We start from the raw sequence: 5,948 nt of genomic DNA, 5'->3' as shown, positions 1-5,948 counted from the left end.
GTAAGATCAAAGGTCGATTTTTGGTGAATATTTGAAACATGCTTGCTTGGCTAATTTCTAGCCAAATTTCCAATGAATGTCTCCCCTCCTCCTGCCCGCGCGTGCTCCACATCCTCACACACTCAGCCTTAACTTACACACGCGCGGGCTTGGCAAGACGCACACGCAACATTTCAGGAGAGTGTGGGCTGACCAAGCCCCCACTCATTCCTTGGTTTCTAGCAAAGGCCTTGTGGATCTTGTAATCTTGGATCTCTTAACAAAAGCTGATCTTTTTAGTATTGCATTTCCGATTTTGTATGCAATGGTAAAAAGTTATACAAATCCTGAAACATTGATATATATATAAGTATTTATATATATAAATCTTTATTTCAGACGCCAAGTTCCACATAAAATAACAGACATAGAGCTATAAAAAAGAGAGTAAAACAAAAACATAAAACATAGATAATACAGTGCATAAAAAGTATGAAGACAGTTGTACCAATGTAGTCTTAAGTTCCAAGTAATCGATAGCAGCTCTTTAGAGGGTTGAACAGAGCCTCTACTATTCAGTTCTCAGACTTGTCCAGTCGACACATGAAACCATACATCAGTTGTCTCAGGATTGCCTTACAGGTTGGTACGTGCTTAGACACAAACAACTGACTAGCACTATGCCACCTTGGCACATTAAGTAGCAATCTAAAAGCATCATTGTAGGCTACTTTCAGTATCTGTATACTCCTTTTCCTCTACATAGACCACAAATGAGCAGTGTACAATGGTGTTATGTAGGTTCTAAACAGGGAACATTTAACTGAATCTGAGCACATAGAAAACGTCCTTAATAACATACTGGCCTGAGAATATATTTGACAGCGCTGTTGATACATATCGTTGTCATCTGTCCAATCATCAGAAATGACATGGCCCAGATTTTTTATTTCCTCACAAACACCAAGGGGACTGCCAGATAAATAAAAGGTAGGGAAGGTTAATTTCCTGTCCTGATTACTTCTGACTATCATTATGTGGCTTTTCTTTGCATTATATTTTATATCATGATCTAAGCCATACTGAGAGCACACCCATAGCATCTGTTGCAACAGGCTGAGTGGAACCAGATCATCTGCGTACATCAGATGATTGACAATAGATTCACCAACAAGACAGCCTGTATTTGTCTTATTCAGCTGGCTTGATAAGTCGTCCATATCCATATTAAACAAAAAGGGAAATCAAATTCCTCCTTGTCGAACTCCGTTAAGGAGCTGATACAACATTGTCCCATTTAACATGAAAAGTTTGATTGGCATACCAGAACACCAAAATCCTCACAAGAGGTTTAGGGACACCTCTCGCTATTAGCTTCATAAACAGTTTTTCATGACAAATTCGATCGAAAGCTTTGTAAGCATCAATAAAGCATAAAAATACAGATTAATTAAGACTTGTGTACCTGAGACAATCTCCTTCAGAGCATAGATACAGAGATCAGTACCATGTTTTCTTTTAAAACCAAACTGATTGTCTGCAGTCAGAATATACATTTCCAATTTAGCTACCTAAACTGTCCAAGCAACCAGAACTGGTATATCATCTTGTTAGCAAATCAAATTGTTCATAACAGGATCATGTGTCAAGAAGCTAGACTACAAGCTTCCGGCTCCGAAATAACAGTAATACAAGGCTGCTGAGCTTTAAATAAATATTGTCAAACCCTGTCAAAAGTAACATATAAAATTTGAGTGAGAGGTTGTTTTTAACATCTGATTGTATAATGTGTTGCAGTTGGAGAGTGTAAGCTGTGTTGTTTCTAATACTTGTTGAGTGTACTGTAGACTGAACTGGCTGGTGAAGAGACCATGAGCTGGCTGATGATGGGAGACTGAGCTGGCTGGAGATGGTAGCCCGATCTGACTGGAGATGGTAGACTGATTTGGGATGGGAGATTTAGCTGACTAGTCCCTGAAGCTATTGAAATGGTACTTTGCCTCTGAAGCAACCTAATCCCTACCACGGATATACAGTCAGAGGTTTTCATCCATTTGCCTGTCAGCAGAAACTAGCAACTTGCCAGCTATGTGTGTATCACACACTATACATTTGAGACACGGACTGTCTCTCCACCTTCAAGAGAAGGCTCAAGACGAACTTGTTCCGGGAGTACAATGGTACTTAAGAATGGTTTGCTGAACCCAACGCAAGTTTCCTCAAGGATCACAATGACTCTTGCTTAGACTGTTGCTCTTGTTGGTTAGTGGTAGCTGATTTAAACTGTTGTATTCTATTTGAGTTATTCCTATTTGTAATGCTTTCCTACAGGTACACTTGCACTTAGAGATTAATGTTATGTAATTTTAACTTGTTTAACTACATGCTCTTATGGTTTCTTCCCTTTAGCACTATTTTTTGGTTGTTCACAATATGTACTTCTTGTTTTTGACTACTTGCAATGCTGTGGGGCTATCTTGTTGTTATTATCAGTGACCTATGCACTTTGTAAAGCTCTCTCTTGGAAGTCGCTTTGGATAAAAGCGTCTGCTAAATGAATAAATGTAATGTAAATGTACATTTTTACTTAGTCTCTTTCTGCTAAATGTTCGTTTGGTGTATTTTTCCCTTTTGCATATAATGTTGAATGGGATGTCTAGTTCACTGTGATACACCAACTCTGGTAAGGCTTGAGCATAGGGCTCGAATTGTAGTTGCTTCCTCAGGGAAAGGTTCCCTTTAGGGCTTGTATCTTTGTGTATTACAAGACAAAAGTGAAGGAAAGAAAGTAGTTATTTTAAATCAGATCATTTCTTGAACTATATATTTAGTTATTATAAATAATATTCACATAAAATGCACTTCCAATTAATAATATAGCCTAACAAATATGCTCGTTCAAGTGTAATGTTGCTATGCTTCTTTACGGAATACCTGAATAATACAATTGTTTGACTTGTTTTTATGCATTTGAAGGTCTGTCACCCACTGACAGTATTACCGGCTCACCAAAATGCATGTGAATGTTTACGTCCTACGTTGAATATTGGGGTACACGATTGGTGGATGTTATGAAGGTGTCACGTATATGAGCTCTGATTGGATGCGGACTATAGGTGTCCTGAAAACTTGCCTGTGTCGATAAAGAAACAAAATGTTTGTTCGTTGAAAAATGTGCAGTAACTGGACATGCAAACACATTGTAAAAGGGTTGAAGGAAAGTATTAAAGCGATACAGAAAAATCCTGCTCCTCTATCGCGAGGGATCGTTCTAATGCACGATTTTGAGCTTCAGCACTCCACCTTCAGGACCCAAACAAGAAGACTTATTTCATCTCTGAAGACCTGAAGACAACTAGCGTTACTACTGCAGCCCTTTTCATTTTCCTTGTTGCACTATTTGACCGTGAGTAATCATTACATATAACGACAGTAGCCTACAAAACATGTATCTTAGCGTTATTATATGTATGATAATTGGAAGACTATTTGATATAGTTTTAAGGCGTGTTATTAGCTAACAAGATATTAGCTAATTTGAGCTAGGCTAGGTGAGCTAAGGATTTCTTTGTTTACAGTATGTATTGCAGGCTTGCAAGCTATAAAACTTTTAACATTATTGTCATGTTACGCTGTGGGACCGACATTCGAACGATCACATATTGTGACGCTGCTCATTAACGGGTTACGTTCTACAGTACGTTTGTAACTTGTTTGGTAAGATAGCTGTAGTGCTAGCCGTAGCCTAGTGCTAATTGGTTTGAGAAACAGCCATTTTAGAAGGTGTCCGGATAATTTAACTCAAACATTGTGACCAAGGATAGTGCTAACAAAGTGTTAAATAACTCTCGATTTTGTGGAAAATAGAAAACATTTAAGCGAACGTTTGAAGTCGGTCTGAAAGTGGTTAAGAAGTATCAGCGGAAATTCCAGGAATTATTTCATTGTTTGTTCTCGAAACTATATAGCGAAATTTTAAACAAATATGTAGACACATACCCCTTAATGCTATTAAAAGGTCAAGGGCTCGTACTAATGTAACATTTTATCTATATATACACAAATTTGTTTTTATAGTCTTCAATCTATCTGCTTCTTAATATCTACAGACTTACATTCGAATGTACACAGTTGAAATAGAATACAGGGAAATATTGGATGTGTAAAGTAAAAAGAGGTTGGTGTCTTGAGAATTCAAACCATCTTATCATGTTCTTAAAGGTCTGTATACTAGAACTGTTGAGCATGAAGTTACAATTATTTAAGATTATGAAATAGTTGTTCAGTAGTGTGGTATGTGGCTTTTTATAGTTGTGATTTTTTCTGTATTTTTTAGATGCCACGTTCCAGCAAACGTTCTACAGCGGCCAAGAAGAACTGGGCTCGTTCAGATGACCAAGGGTCCACTTTCGAGGTTAGAAAAATGAATGTGAATGGTTGAATGAGGATTCTTAACATCACTGTTACATTTTTCAATGGTTCGCAATGTTTGGAGGAATCCGCCATTACTGCTTGCAGTTATATTTAGGATTCCTCCGTCAGGAGGAAACCTATTGTTATTGTTAGTTTTATTATTATTATTATTCTTGTTCCATGGAAGTCAATGGCAGCCCCTAGAACACTTCGACAACTTTTTGTGAAATTTGGCACACTCATTAAGGACAGTTGATTCTATACCTACACCAAGTTTCATGTCTCCCATTAGACCACTCCAGCGCCACCAATGGGTCAAAGTTGGACTTGTGTTTACACACGCAACTTTTGAACCGTATGACCCATTTTCAAAAATGAGGTACCATTGGATTCCCTGGTTCAAGCCGAGTTCAACGCACCCCATGGCGTCAATTTCCGGTTATATAGATTTTCCGCTACTTCCGGTTTTATCAAAAACCTTTGAAAGCCTACTCCTCCTACAATTTTTGTCATATCTTCTTCAAAGTTACCAGAGATGATCTTCAGACCAAGCCTCACAAAAGTTATCGAAAAGAATTTTGATCCTCACAACCGTTTGTCCGGTACAGCCAATCAAATTCATCAGAAAAGCCGCCAAACAGGATGTGAAGTCATGTCTCAGCAAATCTTTGAGATATCAACACGAAACTTGGTATATCGATGGAAGACACTACAACATGTTACCGTGTGCAAAGGCAACTTCATATCTCCAAAAATGATTGATATAAAGCAAATTGAACTTATCGCTAACGCTAAAATAATGCTTTACACATCAGCCAGTCAAAAACTGATACTCTGATTCAATCACAAGTTCATATGAAGACTCTTGAGAATGTTTATAACACAAATCTGTGAAAAAGTTGACTGTAAGATCAAAGGTCGATTTTTGGTGAATATTTGAAACATGCTTGCTTGGCTAATTTCTAGCCAAATTTCCAATGAATGTCTCCCCTCCTCCTGCCCGCGCGTGCTCCACATCCTCACACACTCAGCCTTAACTTACACACGCGCGGGCTTGGCAAGACGCACACGCAACATTTCAGGAGAGTGTGGGCTGACCAAGCCCCCACTCATTCCTTGGTTTCTAGCCAAGGCCTTGTGGATCTTGTAATCTTGGATCTCTTAACAAAAGCTGATCTTTTTAGTATTGCATTTCCGATTTTGTATGCAATGGTAAAAAGTTATACAAATCCTGAAACATTGATATATATATATGTATTTATATATATATAAATCTTTATTTCAGACGCCAAGTTCCACATAAAATAACAGACATAGAGCTATAAAAAAGAGAGTAAAACGAAAACATAAAACATAGATAATACAGTGCATAAAAAGTATGAAGACTTTTGTGCCAATGTAGTCTTAAGTTCCAAGTAATCGATAGCAGCTCTTTAGAGGGTTGACCAGGGCCTCTACTATTCAGTTCTCAGACTTGTCCAGTCGACACATGAAACCATACATCAGTTGTCTCAGGAGTGCCTTACAGGTTGGTACGTGCTTAGACAGAAACAACT

The sequence above is a fragment of the Hypomesus transpacificus genome, unplaced genomic scaffold, assembly GCF_021917145.1.
Source record: "Hypomesus transpacificus isolate Combined female unplaced genomic scaffold, fHypTra1 scaffold_274, whole genome shotgun sequence".
NCBI classification, from domain to species: Eukaryota; Metazoa; Chordata; class Actinopteri; order Osmeriformes; family Osmeridae; genus Hypomesus; species Hypomesus transpacificus.
This window is presented reverse-complemented; position numbering follows the sequence as displayed.